We start from the raw sequence: 22,213 nt of genomic DNA, 5'->3' as shown, positions 1-22,213 counted from the left end.
TTGGGGACGCAGATAAGTAAGCAGATGAGTGCACCAAAGGCAAGAGATTATACAGCAGAAGTCTAGGTGAGGCAGGGAGAGAATATAGGACCGTTCCTCTGTGGAGTGGGGCAGGATGGAGGGAGTACTCAGGCAAGCCTTTATAGAGAAGGGGGTGCTTGAACTGAATCTTGAAGAGTTGGTGTTTACCATGTAGAAAGGGGCTGTAGAACATTCCAAGCAGAGGAGCTGCTTAAGCAGAGTTCTATGAAGAGTGTGGAAGTGCATGGATTTTGGGGGGAATGGGCATTGTCCCATGTGGTGGAAGAAGTGGCGTGAAGCCAGGCAGTTGAGCTTAGCTTTGACCCTATGGGCCATGGGAAGCTGTAGAAGGGTTTGAAGCAAGGGAGTGATGGAGTCAGATTGGTATTTCAGGAAGATCACTCTGGTAGCCAGTGTGAAAGATGGTTGCAGGCATGAGATACTGACCCAAGTGATAAATTTGGAGAGAGAACATCTGAGTGTCATGATTAGAGACATGAATGAAGACTTGAGAGTCCCCAAGGAGAGAGGAAAAAGTTCTACCAGGGGACCAAGGAAGAACTTTTTGGAGGAGGAATTTGAGCTGAGCCTTGAAAAACAAATAGGGAGGATCCCAACTGGTAGATGAGGAGTAAGGGCTTTCCAGGCCTGGGAGATGAAAACAAGCCAGGAGGTGGGTGTAAATAAGGTGACTGCAGGCTAACAAAGCTGGCAGTTTGACTGCAGAAGAGTTGCATGTAAGGGAGAGGCAGGAAGAGAGACTGCAAGTTTCCCGAGGTTTTTTTCTATTCTGCCATTAGGTCTGCAGGAGCAAGGGAATTTGGAGGGAGGAAGTGGTGGGCAGGAGTGTCCTTTTTCTGTGTTTTTAAAAGTTAAATACATGTTCGTTTTAAAATAGAAGTAATGCAGGCACATTATTTAGAAGACAAATCAATAAACTTGAATCAGTTACAAAAGGACATGAAAAGTGAGTTCTACAGCCCTACTCCCACTCTACCACTTTTCGTTATTAGCAACCACTTTCAGTTATTTCCTCTGATTGTGACCTCCATATCTAAATATTGTGTTGTGTGAGCATTTGTCCTTTATCAATTTCAGACATTAATCCATTGGGGTCCTGCTATGACAGGTGAGGATTTAGCTCAATTCTTGTCTTCCCTGCTTCTCATATAATTTAGTTTCTGTACTACTTTTCTGCATTTAAATAACACCTTTATGTCATTTTCCATGACGTAGAGACAATATTTCTTGACCAGAACTTTGTTAGATGAGAATGTCTTGTCTTTTTGCCCCCTCTCCGCTGTCAACCTCCCCAACTTCTGTCATCTGTTCTTTTATATTGTCAAAGTTGGTAACATGGAATTCTGTAATCATGATTAAGTTTTTTGGTATGCGTGTTGTCTGTAGTTTGATAGTTGGATTTGAAAAGTTGAAAAGCGGTAAGTGATTATATTAATATGACTGTAAATATTGTTCACTGAAGAAGCCATTTAATGTACTTTGTATAATTTTTCCTTGTAGTAGTTTTTCATTTTTCCCTCAAGTTTCTAATTCTCTTTTTATCTTTCACTGGTTTACTTTATCATATATTCCAATTTTTTTCTTAAAAATCTCTATTACATTAAATAGTCCATCAAGCCTACTTTTTTTTTTTCCTCCAGGAAACCTTCTTCCTGGAGCCCTCTTACACTCTTTCTCAAATCTGAACTAGTTGCTCTCTAGGCCTGATGCATGGGCTGTCATTTCAGGACCTTCCTTCACTTAGGACCTTGAGGACCTTTCCTTGTTTAGATCCACTGTTTGCTGGTTCCCGGGGTTTTTTGTTTGTTTTTTTTTTTTTCATTGTTTTGATGGAGCACATCCTCAATTAACTTTCTCAGAAAAGTTTGTAGGAGTTAGACATCCCAAGGCTTTGCATGTCTGAAATATCTTTATTCCATCCTTATACTTGGCTGTAGTTTGAGGTTCAACATCATTTTCCTACAGAACTTTGAAGGCATTGTTCCACTTTCTTCTAGCATCCAGTTTTGATGACAAACAGTCTGATAACAGTCTGAGTTTCATGGCTTTATAGGTAACTTTCCCGACATTTCCCCCCCCCTCTTTCCAGGATCTCAATGACACAATGATCTTTTGTTATATTTCACAGGGCCCTAATGTTCTGTTCACTATTTTTTCCAGTCTATTTTCTCTTTGTTTTTTGGATTGGTTAATTTCTATTGTTCTATCTCAAAGTTCACTGATTCGTTACTCTGTGCTCTCCACATTGAGGTTTTTGTTTTGGTTATTGTACTTTTCACTTCTAAAATTTCCATTTGATTCTTTTTATCTTGTGTTTCTTTGCTGACAGTTTCTATTTTTTAATTTGCTTTAAGCATGTTCCTAATTGTACATTGAGGCATTTTTATGATGGCTTCTTAAAAATTCTTGTCAGCTAACTTTTAACATCTCATATCAGTGTTAGAGTCTTTTGAGTGTCTTTTCTCATTTCGAGTTGAGATTTTCTTGGTTCTTGGTATGATGAGTAATTTTCTGTTGAAACCTGGGCATTCTGTTTCGGCTTGCCTCCTCAGACACTGTTCCAGAGTTAAAGAGGGGACACTGCCTCATTACTGCCAGGCGGACATGGAAGTCTAGGATCCCTACTCAGCCTCTGTTGACAGTCCGGAAGGAGGGTTTCCTCGTTACTCTTGGGCAGGGAGACGGGAGTTGCAGCTCCCTGCTCAACCCTCTCTGATACCACCCCAGCAGGAAGGGAGAGGGATGACTTTTTACAGCCAGTGAGGGTAGAAGTCTAAGCTCCCCACTTGGCATTTGCTGGTGGGACCACAGTGTTTTCTGGGGTGTTGGGCTGGAGCAGAGTTATCTGATTGCCACTTTCTCTAGCCCCAAGTCTGGGGTGTGCAAGTCAAAAAGCAAACTGAGGGAACCCACCAGCATGTCACTTCTCTGCTGCCAAGGTCTCTAGCATGTTTGCCTTCTTTTCTTCACTTCTCAGAGTCTTATACAATGCCCCAGGATTTTAGCTGTCATTGGGGAGAGAAATAGGGAAAAGTATCTCTCCACCCACCACTCACCCCCACTTTAAATAGTTATTTTTTTTAAATTATGTTCTTGCTGTTCTGAAATTTTATAATAATGTGTTTAGGTTTGGCATTTGTCATTCATTGTGTTGGTCACTGGTTAGGTCCCTTCATTTTGAAGTTCTTTAACTCTGGGGAATTCTCTTATTTATTTAATATATTCCTCCCTTCTGATTTCTTCGTTCTCTTAGGGAACCTCTTCTGAATTGATCTTTTGTAGTTTTTATCTGTTCTCTCCCTCAGTCTCATTTTCCCTCCCTCCCTCCCTCCCTAGTTCTCTCCCTCTCTTTTGGGAGAAGATTGAACTTTTATCTTTCAACTTTTCTATTGAGTTTCTTTTCATTTTGACAATCACATTTTAAAATTTCCAAATATCCATTCATGTTCCTTTTCCTTTCTTATAGCATCCTGTTCTTGTTTAATGGATGCACTAGTATCTTGACTCTCTGGGTACGATAGAGGTATTTTTTAATATTTTTTTCCTTTTAAAAAAATATGTTTCCTTTGTGGTTCATTTTACCGTGTTTGCTTATTTTGGTCTCTCTTAATTTTGCGGTCATTTCTCAAGTGCCTGGTAATCCATGATCGTATACTCATATTTAGGAATGTAGCAACAAATATCTGATTGGAAGCTCTGTGTATGGGGGACCGCGCTAGGTGACTGGTGGCTTCCCTTTAGGGTGATTGGAGGAGAACTGACTGCTATGCTGCAGAGTCCCTGAATGCCAGAATGCAAAGATCTTTTCTCTGAGGTTGTTCAGTTACCTTAGTTGAGAACCCTCTGGGTTTTGCCTAATGGGTAGACACCTGGCTGCTGTGAATTGTACAAAAGGGGTGAGTTAATGGTTCGATATACAGCCTTCCAATTAATCTCCCTGTTTTCAGCCCAACATCTCACTCCCACTTTATATCATACCTGGCATTGTTAAGACCCAAGACACTCCAGGCTTCTGCAGAGAAAGATCAACTCCTTCCTCGGTGGCATCATCTCCATGCATACTCCAGGCTATGGCTTCCTCCACCATGCTCCATCAGTTACCATTCCTCCATTACTTTCTATCTTCCAAAAATGTGTTGGAATCTCTCTTTGCTGATGGACCTGCTCTCATTCTCTTCATCATTGTGTTTTTATGCCTTTTTTTAAATTCCTTTACTATCATTTTGCCAAGGTCTCAGGTGGGAGTGGAGATAAACACATGGTAAGTCTGCCATCTTGACCTGGAAATCTACTGGTCGATAACGGTTTGTTTTTAATTTTTCTGGTAATTATCTTAATATCTCTAAATAATATGCAGATTTTTCTATTTGTCAACTTATTTATCACTTTTAGACATTATCTGTTGACTTCCTGCTATTTAAATCACCCAGCTACCCTCCTCCCATGCGCCCCATATCGCTCTATTATTAATTATATATTCTCTATTCCTTACCTTTGTACCTTTAAATGATAGACTTATACTCCTTTCAGTCTCTCAACTTCTGTCATTTATACTTTTATATTAATAAGATTAATAACATTTACATTCTGGTCTATAACCATAATTAAGTCATCCATACTTAGCCGACAGATCATTCTAAAAGTTTAAAGTCAATAAAGTGTTTATGTTATAATTATGTAAATGTTGTTCCCTGAAGCTCCAATTAGTGTACTAGGATTACATTTCTTTTCTTATGCAGTTTTTTTTTTCCTGGAGTTTCTAATTACCTTTCTTTTTTCCTTGCATTGTCTGACTTTATCTCCTTCTTAAGTTGTTCCAAATTCTCAAGGAAAGTATAAAATCATTTGAATCCCCTTTTTTCCCAGATACCTTCCTCCTGGAGCCCTCCGTCTTCCTGCTCCAATTTGGACTGATTGCTCTGTAGGCCTGCAGCACAACTGTCATCCTGGGACGTCCCTTCATTACTCTTCTGGGCTGGACCCAATCTTTCCTGGACCCCATATCTTCCTCTTTCTTAGTTTACTCCTTTGTAGTGGACTTTGTGGTTGTTTTCCAACATCCATTCCTCTCCTCCCCCATTGTATGACAACTATACAATTTGAGTGGGGTTGACCCCACTGCCAGCTCTAGGTATAGTCCTTTATTGGTATAAACCAATCTCAGTATCACGCCCCCTTGCCACAGTGATGATTGGTTCAGGGATGATCCAGTCACACTGAAGTTTAGGACTTTTGTTCAGTTTTTGAGGGAAGAGGTGGCCTATCTTCCCTTGGATATGAACAAAGAAGCATGTAGCAAAGAATCATGCAGAAGGCGTACCTGAGGATGGAGCTGACAAATGGAGAAGGCGAAAGAATCACAGAGAAATGGAACCATATTCCTGATCATACCATACCTGAAGTCTTCCCTGCCTACGAACTTCTCAGTTAAGTGAGCCAATAAATTACATTTATTATTTAAGCCGTCTTGAGTTGTTTTATATTGCTTGCACCTGAAAGCATTCTTAAATTTTTTTCTGTCTCCTTTTAGAGAGGGAATGAGTGTGTTTTTTGGTTATATGAGGTACTAAGTTAGGTGGAAGCATTTTTGTAGAGTAACTTTGTGAAGAAGAGTGTATGTGGATGTTCGGCAACCAAAAGAGTGAACTCTCGTGGCTGCCTGGCATCTGAATCCTTACCCTGTTTGGGAGATTCCCCACTCCTGTGAGTCTTGGTGGGAGGCAGGGCTCCACTTCCTACTGTGGAGATGGAAGGAGGTCTGAAACTTCCTCTCCCTGCCCACCAGGCAACAGGGGTTGAATACTCTGTTCATGGCCTTGAATCTAGAATCAACAGCACAGGGGAGACAGGAATATACAAAATTAACATATGGATGATGGATTAGGAGAATATATTTGCAACGTGCAAAACTGGCAAAAGATTAATAACTAGAAAAAGAAGATAGTAAACCTAATAGGAAAATGGGCAAATGATACGAAGAGTAACTAACAAGGAGAATCTTGAATTTACACAAGGGGAAACTTGAATATGTTAAGACATTTTCAACTCTGCTAATAATTAGAAAAATTAAAATAACAGAAATTGCTATAAGAATGGCAACATGCAGAAAGTCAGGTATTATCAAATACTGATGAAGATGTGAGGAAAAGGAAAATCGTGGATCGGAGCATGAACTGATACAGGTATTTCAGAGATTAATTTGGCAGTACTTCCTGAGGTTCAGTTTGTGTAGATCCTACAACATAGCCACTGCCCCCCTGAATATATATTCCAGAGAAATATATTCCTGGAAAATTTTCACACGGGTCCTTAAGGAAATGTAGTTGAGGTTGTTTGTCTAGCATTGTTTGTGTTTAGTGAGGAATTGGGAGCAATCTAGGTGTCCATCACCAAGAGACCAGATAAGCAAACTGTGGTATATTTATAGGATGGAAAATATAAAACAATAAAAAGAAATGAGCTAAATTTACTATAGCCACACAGATAGGTCTCCAAAGCCTAGCGTTGAGTGGAAAGGTAAAAACAACATGAGATTTACAGCATAACACCATTTACGTAATTGTCAAACAATACTGTCTATTTTCATGGGTATGCATATATCTAAATAAACATATGGAAGATGGCTCGGAAGTGTATATACATGAAATACACTTGAGTAGCTCACTGAGGTGGGCAGTAGAGTGGAAGTGGGGATGGGAACTGAAAGGGAAAAATAATCAATGAAATAAAGCAAAAGAGGGGCTTTGAATGAACTGAGGAAAATGACATGCCATGGATTGAAGAGCATGAGTAAGACAATGCCAAAGCTGACCACAAATAAATGGGACCAGACAGGAGGACTAGAGTTCGTCTGTGGTGGTGTGTGGTGGCTGGATGACGTCCAAGAGTTGCAGCAGTGGGGAGAGCAGGACCAATAGCATTCTAACCTGGCTGTTCCACAGTGTGGCCTTAGCTGTGACTTCCATGGCTCCACGCTTCTGTGAACTGTATGATAACCTTGTAATAAGTCCTTTTTCTGCTTAAGTTAACTAGAGTCAGTTTCTGTTACTGGCATCTGAGAATCCTGATCGAGACATCATGCATTTCGTTGGAGAACATCCTCAAGTAACTTCTTAAGAAAGGTAAAATTGGGGGTCTTTGCATGTCTGAAATGTAGCATTATTTTATCTTCATATTTGGATGGTAGTTTGGCTTTAGAATTCTATGTTCAAAATATTTTTTCTTCTTCATTTTGAAGGTATTACATTTAACGTGTAGTGCTGCTGATTAGAAGTTGTGTGCTAATATTATTCTCATTCCTTTCTTGGCTACCTGTTTTCCTCACCTCTGGAAGCTTACTGTTTTCTTTCGTCATGTGTTTTGAAATATCACAGTGTGGAACACAGGAGTGTGTTTTTCCCCCCATCGGTTTTGCTGGGCACCTGGTGGTTGGGCTCTTCCAATCTGAAGACTCACGTTCCTCTCCTCTGAGAAATCACACTGTTTTCTTTCTTTGTTAATTTTCTCTCCTTTATTTTCTCTGTTCTCTCATTCTGGACCTCTTATTAGTTGTGTGTTAGATCTCCTGGATGACTGTCTTTGTCTTTTTATTTTCTCTCATATTTTCCATGTCTTTGTTTTTTTTTTTTTTCTTTCTGCAGTCTGGGACATTTTCTTGAATTTATCTTCTTTTGTACTTTTTTTTAAAATTTTGGCAGTCATTTTAAATTTCTAAGCTCTCTTTCTTATTCTCCAAAGGTGCCTTTTTCATAGCATCCTTTTCTTTAACGGATGCAATATCTTCTGTGTATGTGTGCTTAATAGAGCTTTACTGGAGTCTTGGGGATTACATGATAATTACCAAGCCAGGAAGGAAAATTGTAAATGGATACCAAATATTACCTCTCCAAGAGAATGGCACCCATGCCCCTCTGAATGGGGCTGCATACTGGCTGTCTTCTCTTCTTAGCCCCCGGGACTGACACCGTGTGTGGGCAAGATGATATCCAACAACTGGATGGTTTTTGGCCATGTGCTCAGATCTCCAGCTCTCACCTTGTCATCACATTGGTCTGTTCCCCACTCCCAGGCCTACATGAGGCAATCACAGTAGTCAGCAGCACATCTTACTGAGTGAATTGTTTTTAACGTTAAATAATATATATGGTGGAAATGACAATCCTGTCTAGTTCCTTTTTGCAGTCTTTCCTTCAACAGGAACCAACAGCAATCCAAGCTGGCATCTCTCTTGATGTGGTCCAAACTGAGTTATCTTCTGTGAGCAAAGGCCTGGGCAAAAATATGCACCCACATCTCTCAGGAACTAATAACTTTCAGGGACAGTCCAGTCCAAATCCATGTTTGGGATAAAAAGCAAACCCAGTGGAAGCATAATGCTATTAAAGGATACCCAAATTATGTCACTGCTCAGGGCATTTAACATTTTAATCAGAGAGGATAACATTCACTGAATGCTTACTCTGTTCCTGGCACTGAATTACCTTCATTCATGAAGAAGGAAAGTGAGGTTCCCAGGTGTCACTCGCCCAGGGTCACAGAGCTAATAAATGGCAAGCAGGAAATTGCTCCAGGACTGTCTTAACCACAGTCACCCCATGTAAGTGCTACACAGTGCTGTACTGGTTTCCACCAGTCACGTGACAGTTAAGGGTAATAGCACAATTCTAAGATCAGGGGCTGGATACCTGAGATACCTTAGTCTAAGTAACAAACTTATCCTGGTAAGTTTGCTTCCAAGGTGAATTGATGTCCTTTCCTCTGGAACAGAAAACTGCTACCAGCTTTTGTTTTTTCTTTCTTTTTTTAAAAAATGTGTTTCTTTCAGAGAAACCATGACACTTTATTTCTAAATTTTATTTTTTTCATCAAAATAACACTTGCATATGCTTAAAAAAAATACAGTATTGCTGAAGAACTCACAAGAAAACCCAGCAATACCCTGTCCCCTCCCACTGCAAGCCCCTGCTTCCTAGAGGCAACTACATGAAAGGATTGTACCAGTCTTTGGCCTGTTTCTTCTGGCATTCACCACTCCCAGCCCCCTTCCCCTTTGTCATCTCCCAGTCAGAGGCTGAAGAGCCAGATACTTTCTTAAGCTTCCTTGCAGCTAGAGATGGCCATGTGTCCCAGTTATGGCCATGAGAGGTTTGCTGGGGCGGGGGGGGGGGGTTTTTGGTTTTTTTTTTTTTTTTGGGGGGGGGGGCTTCTGAAAAGGCTTTTGCTTTCCGAGACACGCAGAGCTGATACCGTCCCTTTCCTTCTTCTCTCTGCCTTGAGTAGAGTCGTGCTGCCTGGAGCTGTGACAGCAATCTTGTGACAGTGAGGGGATGAATATGAGGGTGAAATTGAAACACACGAAGGAAGAAAAAGTTAGAGCCTGGTTCCTGATGGCATCATTGAGCAGCTGAACCCATGCCACACTGATGTTAATAATAAATGGACTTCCTGAAACATAAATAAATGAACGAATAAATAAAGCCATATGTGTTTAAGTCACTGTCAGTTTGGTTTTGTGTTGCTTGTAGCTGAAAGGATTTTTAACTGAAGGACCACCATGTTTCTATATAATATGTTTATACTATTTCTTTTTTTGTTGAAGTATAGTTGACATACAATATTATATGACTACTATTTCTTAGCAATTTGAGACATTATCTCCACATCTCCTTATAGAAGAGCATCTTGTCCCCCTCCACACACACATCCTTGTATCCCCTCGCTTCACTCTTCCAATATGTTTATATCCCGATTTCTAGTAAATCAGTAGTTGCCACAGGGCCAAGAAATGTACTATAATGACTTAGATTTATCTTGCCTTTTTTTGTGTTCCTGAATTTAATAATTGCCTGGGGTTTTTTTTTTTTCACTTGAGATGGGCACACCCTTAGTTTTCCCCCTTTGCTTCATCACTTTGTTCATAACCCTATTAGCATATATTTCAGATGTTCAAACCTTCCAGCCCATTGATTTAAGAAGAAACCAATATATCATAATAATTTTTTAAAAAAAGAAGAAGAAACCAATAGAAAGTTGATTGGTTGGGAGCCTGTGTCAGACGCAGAGGTTGGTCAAGTCCACTACTAGACTTTCCTTTAAGATGGCTGGGTGGGGACCCGCATATTCTGCAGGAGGACGCCTGAGTCCAGAAAGTGGAGGCTTTTCTCTGGAATGTTTGATTTCTTTAAGAAACCCTCTGTATTTTGTGTAAAGTGCAGATGTTTGGCTCTTCTGATTTCTACCGACACACATGGGGAAGGACGCGGAGGATGGGGGAGTCAACTGTTCCAACACATACTTTCAGTTCTTCCCCTGTCAGGGTCTTGACATTTCATGCCTACCATCAGGATAGCTCTTCTGTGCCAGAGTCTCACCAGGATTTTGCAGGGTAGAACATGGCTATCCTTCGCGGGTCCCCCTCCCACATGTGGACTGTGCCTCTACCCTTCCCTGTCCTGCTTTCTCAGTTACTATTGCTCCAGCCCCTTTCTGCTTGCCAGAAAGTTGAAATCTCACCCCCATCGATGGGACCTCCTCCAGCTTTTTTTGGAGATGTGGGTTTGTACACGATTCCTTTACTCTTACAGGGTTTCAGGAATTCGAGGAGACAGATGTGTTCCACCTTCTTGAAGTTAGAATCTGAATTTTTAGCTGCCCTAGATTATCTGGATATGCCCCAAGTATGTAGACCAACATTTGTGAACCACTGGCGATGGAAAAAGCCTGGGTTTGGGAATCTGATGCATTGGAGGTTGAATTCTGACTTTTCTGACCTCCTTACTGAAGTCACATCCATGGGCCTCAATTTTCTCTTCCACAAAATGGGAATAATAATGTCTATCTGTTAGAGTTCTGGGAAGATTTCTTAGCTACTGTGTGTAAAGCATCCAATACGGCCTTGGCAGACAGTAGGTGTTCAAAATAGGAGTGATCACTCTTTAATACGAGTAAGTGGTAAATGTGATTGGAAAGATTTGAATCACGTTTTAGGAGAGCCTCAGACACCGGGACTTAAGTTTTGTGACACTGAGGAGCCCTAGCAGGCTTGTGATCAGGAAAGTCACTTGAACCCAAAGAATATGTCAGATTGTTCCCTCAGTCTGGTGTGGGGTGGGAGCTAGAAGCCCTTGGACCAGCAGCTCTTGGGTTAAAATCTTCGTCTGCATCTGAGTTATTTGTAACCCGTTGTCATGGCAACAAGTTTGGCAAGAGAGCCAGTGCTGCAAGCTCCTGACAGTAGGGAGGGGAGGGCAGTGGGAGAAGACAGAAGATTTGGAAGGGGGGTCGTCTGTGACCAGAGTCTCACTTTCCTCTGATTTGTCTGAAGCATTCTGCTGAAGATAAGGGTGAGCGTCCTCCAGGGAGAATCACTGGACTTTGGAGAGTCTCCTGCTCAATCTCCTGATATTCCAGATGTGAAAATAGGCTCAGAGAGGTCCAGCAGCTGGCTCAATGCCACACAGTAAGTCAGGGATGGAAACAGGATTCGACTTTTTTTAAAAAGGACTCAGGGTCATGGAACTAAAGCATAACACACCTGGAGAGGACCTTTGGAAACATTTCATCCACCTTTCCACCCTCACACACATGCTTTTATTGTTCATACGGGAAAGCTGAAACCCAGAGTGGGTTAGAACTGACTCAGGGTCACATAGCAACTCGGGCACTGACTTGAAATCAGAACCCAGAGACCTCAGGCCTCCCAGGCCTGGGTACTTCCTGAGGAAGTGGCTGTCTCGGGTTCATGATTCAGAGAGGCTCTTCACTGCTGACTGCCAAGATACAACCTCCCAGGGTAAGATTCATTTGACTGCCTTGGCCTTTGACCCCTGTAAATCCGACATGCATGTGTTCAGATCACATTTCCCCTTCCCACACACCTTCTTCTGCAAGTATGTGTTTCCCACTGCCAATGGCAATGCTGTTGACCAAATGGCAGCCCGGCTTCACCCTCCCTGGACAAAACTGACCTGCCACACACCTCCCCCTCCAAATCACCCACAGGCCTAGGCACTAGCTGAGCGTGCTTTTATGTGATTCATTCCTCACAATTAACATTCTCTGCCTCCTAAGTTGACAGGTGGACATCTAGCCATATTCCTTCCTCCCTCCCTCCCTTCCTTCCTTCCTTCGTTTAAGTAGTCTCCATGCCCAGCTTGAACTCACCACCCTGAGATTAAGAGTCACATACTCTACAGCCAGGCGCCCCCAACAGGTAGAATCTAAAGAACCAGAGGAAGATAAAATGACTGGCCCAAGGTCACGTGATGAGTCTTAGGCAGAATCCGTCCTTGTCCAAAAAGGTGTTTCAGTCCCTTCTACCCCACAGTGATCTCTCAGCCCTCAGAGTTCCTCTTGCCATTATCTTTGCCTTAATCATCCCTTTGGCCCTTGCACAATACATTTCCCCTGTGTCTTCTGCGTATGTGCATCCCAAACCCCCCTTCTCTCATCAAAGCCAATCCCCTCACCAAGTCCAGCTGATTCTCCTCCCTGTCTCTCAAATGCACCTTTTCTCATCCTCTGCCACTGTCTTGCTTCAGCCTCAACATCCCTCACATGAGTGACCCCAAGCCTATTCCCTGGCTCTCTGCTTCCAGACTGGCCATCTTCAACCTACTATTTTGCACAGTAGCAGTGAGAGAGCAGTGACGCAGAAAGCAACACATCGCTTTCTTCCTTTACACGCCCTGCCCCGCTCAAGTAGCATTAAAGTTCTAGCTCCTTGTTTCACAATTAAGGCCATCCAGAGTTCCGACCCCCACCAAACCTCTCCAGCGTCATGTCTTGCCACACTTGACCTCACGTGTTGTGCTCTGACAACTGAACTAACGACAAGTGGTTACTACAATGTACCAGGCTCTCTCTTGTCTAGGTGTCTTTCCATGGAAGGCCTGTACACTGAATTCCCAAACCTGATGAACTCCAAGTGTCACTTCTTCCAAGCAGCCTACCTTGATTCCCAAGTGGGATTGGATCCCATCCTCTGGGCTCCCACGGCCCCCAGAGCTCCCCCCATCTCCCTCATGTGGACTTGATGTCTAGTGTTCTCTCTCCTAGCAGCTCAGAAATTCCCTGAAGGCAGGAACTCTGTCTCCAGCAAAGCCCAGCACCTGGCCCCCTAGGAACGGTCAGTGAATATTCACTGTATGCATTCAGCATGAATGGTTGGATGAGGAATAGAATTTGGGTTCAGCCCTGTGGTTGCACACTCTTGCCCCAAACGGCCTGCAAGATGTCACTAGTTCCTGGCAGGTTCCTCGGGGCCCCAGGACATGGTTTCTCTGGGAGCGCCCATGGAGTGGGTCAGATGTTGCAGGGTGAGGCCAAACCAGCCAAGTCCTGAGCCTGAAGGTGAGCATGTTGGAAGAGAAGTGGGGCCAAGCAAGATAGAAAGTGAGGTCGGCCACTGAGGTAGGTGCTATTATTTTCCGTCTTCCTTATAGGTAAGGAAACTGAGGCACACGGAATCTTAGGTGACTTGTCAAAGCCACACAGGTAAATATGGTCATGCTGGGACTCAAACTCTGTTCAACTTCAGGTCTTTTCACCTTGTCCCTGTCTCTCCCACGATTCACTTCGGACAGCAGGTTTGTAGTAGATAATGGTGGAGTTGTGCTTCCAACCTGGGTCTTAGAGAAACAATTGTCAAGGCAGAAAAGAAAGAAGAAATCATATCCTGAACACCTACTGTGACTTTATGCTATGAGGACATCAAGACGAGTGGGGAGATGGGGTGGAAAATGGAACCTGAACATTTCTTGAGCTTGTTACTTGTTCGGGTCTCTCTGTACATAACCTCTTAACACTTGAAGTACCTCCTTTATGTGGAAATTAGTAGTATCATGATTCACCTCTGAAAACCTGAGGCTCCTAGAGAGGAAGTGACTTACGTAAGTTTAGCCACCTAATAAGCAGGAAGGGCAGGACTTGCGTAGGTGTGTCAGGCTCCACAATTAAAGGGGACAAGTAAGGCTCTGAAGCAAATTAGATCATGGCTTTGCTAGGGGCTGGGACAAGAGTGGCCGGGTTGAGAGCAGCCTGGAGGACAGGAGGGACTGGTGGGGGCTGTACTTTGAAAAGGAAGGTGGAGTTTGGCTCTGGAAGGCTCAGAGCTATAATTCAAGGCCCAGACTGGGCACTTTCTGTTAAAAAGCAATAACAAATGTATAATATATAAATATATCATGTATAAATATTATATTCTCTCTTATATCATTAATGTAATAGTATATAATTCTATAGAGAGAATATATATTACATATAAATAAACATATTCTCTTTACAGAAAGAGAACATGTCTAATATATATCTATATATTATATATTTATATATTAAAACATGTTTATATTTTATATATATTAAAGAGAGAAAATTTTCTGATGCTAAAAGTAAAACTCACTAAATACACTGAAATGTTGTTTTGGGGGGGAATGGGAGTGAGTGTGGGGTGTGGGAATTCTGGAGAATAAATAAATAAAGTGAACAAAGAAAGGAATCAAGAGGAGACAGGAAGGAGCCAATGATGATAATGTGCCTGATCTGAGGCCATGAGTAACCTGACCCACTACCCAGAAGTCCCCAAACAACAAAATAAATGCCCCTCCCTCCAAAAGTAATACATGCTCATTGACGAAAATTTTGGGGGGATAATCCTACTGCCCAAACACGATCAATGTTAGCATCTCAGTGTATTTAGGCTTTATTTTAGTTCCTAAAAACTGCATTTGAGATCATGCTGTACGTTCAGTTACATACTGCCATTTTCACATAAACGTTTTCCCATTAAAATTGTTCATAAACATTATTTAAATGGAGTGAAATAGCCTATTGAGTGGAGATACTTATAGAATTCCTTTCTGCGTGGGTTTTGGCATTCCTTTTATTACTTTTCTTTCTTTCTTCAGAATTGTTTGGCCTGGTTTTAGGTTTGATTTCCTGTGTCTTATTTTGGGAGATAGCAAAAAGAGAGATCATTGTTTGAGAGAAGTTGGGAAGAGCAGGGTAGGCTTGTTGGAAGCAGTAGTATTTGAGGGAAACTTTGGAGTATGTTAGTCATGCATAGGATAAAACCTTGAAAGATACAAGAAGATATTCAATGAAAAATATGTCTCTTTCTCACTGCTCACCTTCGGTTCTCCCTTCTACTGATCCACTGGCAGCACTATTTTGTATGTCCTTTGTGTGTGGATATTCTAAGCCTATACAAGTGTGTGTGTGTAGCTATGTTTTTATTTTTTTAACAGCTTTATTGAGATATAATTCACCTACTATACAATTCACCCATTTAGAGTGTGTAATTCAATGGCTTTTACTGTATTCACAGTTGTGCAATCATCACCACAGTAAATTTTAGAATATTTTATTACCCCCAGAAGAAACCCTCTACTCCTTTGCTGTCACCCCAAAGCCCCCATCTCCCTGTCCCTAGACAACCATCAATCTATTTTCTGTCTCTATAGATCTGCCTGTTCTGAATGCTTCATGTAAATGGAATCAAGATATGCAACCTTCCACAAATGTCTTTTTTCACTTAGCATGTTTTTAAGGTTCATCCATCTTGTAGTATGTATCAATACTTCATTCTGCTTTTTATATATAAACTTTATTTTAAAATTTAAAAAAAATTTTTTAAGTAAACTCTACCCCCAACGTGGGACTCAAACTCACAACCCCGAGATCAAGAGTCACATGTTGTACTGACTGAGCTAGCCAGGGGCCCCTAAACTTTATTTTTTTGAGCAGTTTTAGGTTTAAACGAAAATTTGGTGGTAAGTACAGAGTTTCCCATATACCCCCTTACCAAGCCCAGTTTCCCCTGTGCAGTAATGTGCACATTTATTACAATTGATAAACCAATAATGATAAATTATTATTTTTCTTCTTTTCAGCTTTATTGAGATATAATTGACTGAAACATTAACTAAAGTCCATCGTTCACATCAGGATTCACTCTGTGTTGTATATTCTATGTGTTTTGACAAGTGTATAATGACAGGTATCCACCATAACAATATCATACAGAGCAGTTTCACTGCCCTAAAAACCCTCTGAGCTCTGCCTATTCAGCCCTCCCTCCCCTGACCCCTGCTAAGCACTGATCTTTTTACTACCTCCATAGCTTTGCCTTTTCCAGAATGTTGTATGGTTGGAATCATACAATGTATATAGCTTTTCCCATTAGCTTCCTTCACTTAGTAATATGCATTTAAGGTTCTTCTGTGCCTTTTCATGGCTTGACAGCTCACTTCTTTTTATCACTGAATAATATTTCATTGTCTGGATGTACCACAGTTTATTCATTCACATACCGAAGGACATTTTGGGTGCTTACACGTTTTGGCAAATGTGAATAAAGCTGCTATAAACATTTATGTGAAGGTTTTTGTGTGGACATAAGTTTTCAGCTCATTTGGGTGTATACCAAGGAACATGATTTTTGGACTACATAGTAAGAGTATACAAGTGAGAAATGCCAAACTGTCTTCCAAAATGGCTGTACCATTTTGCTTTCCCACCAGCAATGAATGAGAATTCCTGTTGCTCCACTTCTTTGTTAGCATTTGGTGTTGTCAGTGTTTTGGATTTTAGCCATTCTCATAAGCATGTGGTGGTATCTCACTGTTGTTTTAACTTGCATTTTTCTAATGACGGAGACGTGGAACATCTTTTCATATGATTATTTGCCATCTGTATTTCTTCCTTGGTAAGGTATCAGTTGGAGTCTTTTGCCCATTTTTAAATTGGACTGCTTGTTTTCTTATTTTTGAGTTTTAAGAGTTCTTTATATATTCTGGATACCAGTCTTTTATCAGATATGTGTTTTGCAAATATTTTTACCCATTCTGTAGATTTTCTTTTCATCTTCTTAGTAGTGTCTTCCACCAATAACGAAGCCCGATTTATTGATTTATTGATTTTTTTTCTTTCATGGATTTTGCTTTTGTTGTTATACTTAATCTTTGCCAAACTCAAGGTCACCTAGAAATTGTCTTCTGGGAATTTTACGGTTTTGTGTTTTACACTTAAGTCTGTGATCCATTTTGAGTTAATTTTGGTGAATGGTGTAAGATCTGTGTTTAGATTAGTGTTTTTTACAAGGGTGTGTCCAATTGTTTCAGCACCATTTGTTGAAAAGACTATCCTTTCTCCATTGACTTGCCTTTGTTCCTTTGTGGAAAGATCAGTTAAATATTTGTGTAGATAAATTTCTGGACTCCTGGTTCTGTTCCATTGATCTATTTGTCCATTCTTTTGCCAATACTACACCACCTTGATTACTGTAACTAATAGTAAGTCTTGAAGTTAGGTAGTGTCAGTCCTCAGACTTTATGTTTCTCCTCCAGTATCATGTTGGCTATTCTGGGTCTTTTGCATTTACAGATAAACTTTACAATTAGTTTGTTGACATCCACAAAATAACTTGGCGGGATTTTTGTTGGGATTGCATTGAATGTATAGATCAAGTTGGGAAGAACTTGGCAAATATTTGGTCTTCCGTCCATGTACATGCTCCATTTATCTTCTTTGATTTATCAGAGTTTTATAGTTTATATAGATCTTATACATATTTTCTTAGATTTATACCTATGTATTTCATTTTTTTCTTGGTGCTAATGCAAGTAGTATTGTGCTTTTTATTTAAAATCTCAATTGCTTATTGTGGTATGTAGGCAAGCAATTGACTTTTATATATTAACCTTGTATCCTACAACCTTGTGATAATTGTTTATTAGTTCCAGAAGTTTTTTTTTTGGGGGGGGGTTTCTACATAAACAATTATGTCATCTGTGAACAAAGACAGTTTATTTCTTCCTTCCAATCTGCATACTTTTTATTTCCTTTTCTTGTGTTATTTCACAAGTTGAATAAGAGTGATAAGAGCAGACATCCCTGCCCTGTTCCCAATCTTAGTGGGAAAGCATCTAATTTCTTAGCATTAGGTATGATGCTAGCCCTAGGTTTTTTGTAAATGTTCTTTATGTTTTTTAATTAGGAATTTTGCTCTTAAATTTTTATTTAGAAGATTTCAGATTTATAGAAAAGTTCCAAGAATAGCACAAAGAACTGCTATATACTTTTCACCCAGATTCCTCAAATGTTAACATTTTACCACACTTGTTTATCCTACTCTACTTCTCTCTCTGTCTCATATATATATATATATTTCATATATATTTTATATTTCATATATATATATTTCTTTTTTCTCCTGAACTAATTAATAGTCAATTGCAGACATGATGCCCCTTTACGCATAAATACTTCAATGTGTATTTCTTTTTTTTAAGATTTTATTTATTTATTTGAGAGAGAGAGAGTGAGAGAGAGCATGAGGAGAGGGAGGGTCAGAGGAATAGGGAGAAGCAGACTCCCCACTGAGCAGGAAGCCCAACTCCGGGCTCAATCCCAGGACCCTGGGATCATGACCTGAGCCAAAGGCAGATGCTTACCCAGCTGAGCCACCCAGTCACCCCTCAATATGTATTTTTTAAAACAAAGAATTTTCTTACATAATCACAGAGCAATTATCAGTCAGGAAATTCACATTGATACAATACTACTATAAATATAATTTACAGAACAATGTCCTTTATAGCAAAAGAAAACTCTTAATCATGTGCATTCCATCATCATACCTCTTTAGTTCCCTTTGATAGGCAAGAGTTGTTTGGCCTTTCTTTGTGTCTTCTGACACTGACATCTTTAAAGAGTGCAGGCTATTTTTAGACTGTCCCTTAATTTAGGTTTGTCTGATGTTTCCTCATGATGAAATTCATGCTATGTGTTTTGGTAGGAATATCACAGAAGTAATGCTGTGCATCATATCAGAAGGCACATAATGACTATTTGTGTTTCTCTGCAATAAAGTTACTATTTTTCCCTTTGTAATTAATGAGTACTTTGTGGAGAGTTACACTGAGATTATGTAAATATCCTGTTTTCCTCAAACTTTCACCCACAATTTTTAATATTCACTGACGATTCTCAAAGTTTTGAATGGTGATTTTCAAATGCCTTCATTCTTTTGACATGGATTAGTTGACTTTCCACCATAAGGGATGGCTTTCCCTTCTTCTACATGCTGTTTGTTTATATCCCCAAGAACTCATTGTTGTCTATAGTATTCAATGGGTTATAACATATTAGTATCATTCTTTATTATAACGTTCAAAATGCCCCAGATCTGGCCAGCAGGAGGCCCTGCAAGCTGGCTTCTGTGTCCTTTTGGCAGGTCTCCGTCTCTGAGACTTCCTTGTTTTCTGACATAACAAGATGCCCAAGGGCCATCTTGTACTTCCCCTGCCCCAGCCCTGGAATCAGCAATTTTTTTCAAGAGTCCTAGTTCTTTTTAGTTGAGAATGGCATTTAAGAACCAAATTTGGGCACTAGGTGTTATAGCTATACTTTTGGAATTTTGCTTTTCTATTTTGAGGGAAGAGAAACGGAAGTCACACCACTGACAACCAAATTCTCTTTGTTGGAAGCATTTGGAGGTAGGTAATGTCTGCCTATAGAAATTGTTGGGTATTGGTATCTTTTGAAAACATTCTGTACCTTGGATTGTGGCACCACAGAGATTCATGGGAAGGAGCAAAACCAAAGATGAGTAGCAATGAGACTGGCTTGGAAGACTTGAAAGAATAACAGCCAATAGCTTCTATTTAGTGAGATCTTGCTGTGTGCCAGGCAGTGGTTTAGGAGCTTTACAAACATTATCTCTGCTTACCTACAGTAATTCTGGAAGGTGTGGTGAGATTGACTGACTGGCTAATAATAACTAAGCCATGATAAGAACACAGAGAGGGAGGAAGAAAGTGAGAAAGGCTATCGAAGAGAAAAAACAGCATATCTCTGTGCTTTGGAGAAGGCAGTCTGGTGTAACAGGCTAAGAATTTGAAGACTGAGATTCTAGTCTCCGCTCTGCCACTCATTGTGAGATCTGAGGTGGCCCTGTAGCCTCTCTGAACCTTAGTTTCATTGCTTGGCCACCTCACAAGGTTGTTACAAGAACCAAATTAAATGATGGCTCCAAAGCCGACTTGTAAACCTTGAAGCATTACACACATGGAAATGGTTGTTATTTACCTGGCCTAATGAGCCTAGAGTCCCTTCTTCCCCCAGAGTCCACAATTCTCTTGGAAATTCAGTTGATCTAAGTTACAGGAGAACCCTGAAGATCCATGTTCCTTCTTATCCCCATGCTCCAGGGGACTTCTAGGACATTCCTTTGGCAAATTATGGCTCTTGGTATTCACATCCTTGTGTAATCCCCTCCTTGAGTGTGGGCTGATGTAGGATCTTACTTCTAACTGATAGAATGTGGCCAAGGTGATGGAATGTCACTTAGGGATTTGGCTACATAAGACGGTGACTTCCATCTTGCTAATGGACTCTCCTTCTTGCTGTCTTTGATGAAGTAAGTTGCTGTGTTGAGGAGGTCCATGTGCCAAGGATGTGAAGGCCAACATCCAGCCAGGAACTGAGTCTCTCAGACCAGCAGTCCTTGAAGAACTGAAAATCTGCCAACAATCAGGTGATCTTGGAGGTGCATCCTTCCACTGTCAGGCTTTCAGATGAGACCCCAGCCATGGCAGACATCTTGATTGCAGCCTTGTGAAAGACCCTGAAACAGAGAACTCAGCAGGGGACCTGGACCCAGCTAAGCCCACAGAAACTATGAGATGAATAAATGTTGTTTTTTAAGCCTCCAAGTATAGTTATCTGTTACTCAGCAATAGATAACTAACTATAATAACCATCATTTATATAAGCTCCTCTAATCATCTATTCTCTCCTGTATTTCATACAATTCTGTGCTTTCCTTCCCTTTCGCCAAACTTGAAATGTCTCTCTTCCTCCAAAACCTTTCTGATGTACACTCTGGAAACTTCATTCTGTAGTTAACAAAGTCTCTTGTAGATTAAGAAATATGTGAATTGGGGCGCCTGGGTGGCACAGTCATTAAGCGTCTGCCTTTGGCTCAGGGCGTGATCCCAGCGTTCTGGGTTCGAGCCCTGCATCAGGCTCCTCAGCTGGTAGCCTGCTTCTTCCTCTCCCACTCCCCCTGCTTGTGTTCCCTCTCTTGCTGGCTGTCTCTCTCTGTCAAATAAATAAAATCCTAAAAAAAAAAAGAAATATGTGAATAAACAGAGAGATATATCTGATTCCTGCATGGGCAAACTCAGTATTATAAAGATGTGAATTCCCCTCAAATTAATTTGTAAATTGAATGCAACCAAAATCATTTTTCATTCACATTACAGTCCTAAATTATATACAGTTCTAAATTATATAGTAAACATCCAGAAATAACCAGAGAAATTTTGAAAAAGAAGAGTAATGAATACCAATCAGTCTTACCACTTATTGAAAAACATTGTAAGCCTACAGCAATTAAAACACAGTGGTACTGATTCAAAACCAACAATTCAATAAACGGGACACAATAGAAAGTTCAGGAAAAAGTCATTCAGTCTATGGAGAATTTAGTATATTGAAAGATAAATATTTTAATTCATTGGTGAAAAGATAGATTATACAATAAATGGCTTTGGGATAATTGGTTTGTGATTTGGCAAAAATAAAATTGGATATCTGTCTCACTGCTTACACCAAAATAAGTTTCAGATGTATTAAAAATATGTGTTCAGCCTTCCCCCCAATACTTTATTCATAATCACCCAAAAAGACTGAACACAACCCAAATGCCCATTAACAGGTAAATGAGTAGGGGCGCCTGGGTGGCGCAGTCGTTAAGCATCTACCTTTGGCTCAGGGCATGATCCCGGTGTTCTGGGATCGAGCCCCACATCAGGCTCCTCCGCTAGGAGCCTGCTTCTTCCTCTCCCACTCCCCCTGCTTGTGTTCCCTCTCTCACTGGCTGTCTCTCTCTGTGAAATAAATAAATAAATAAAATCTTAAAAAAACCCAAACGGGTAAATGAATAAACAAAATGTGGTACAGCCATACAATGGAATATTAGTCAACACTAAAAAGTAATGGACTAAAATGGACCTTGACTTGGGGAGATTATCCTGGATTATTTCAGTGAGATCAATGTAATCACAAGGGAGGGAGGAGAGTCAGAGTCAGAGAAAATGTGACATCAGATGCAGAGATCAGAAAGAGAGATTTGAAGATGCCTTAGTGCTGGCTTTGAAGATGAAGAAGG

The sequence above is a fragment of the Ailuropoda melanoleuca genome, chromosome X (assembly GCF_002007445.2).
Source record: "Ailuropoda melanoleuca isolate Jingjing chromosome X, ASM200744v2, whole genome shotgun sequence".
In the NCBI taxonomy this organism is placed as follows: Eukaryota; Metazoa; Chordata; class Mammalia; order Carnivora; family Ursidae; genus Ailuropoda; species Ailuropoda melanoleuca.
The sequence above is the reverse complement of the archived record's forward strand: the minus strand, read 5'-3'. Positions refer to the sequence as shown.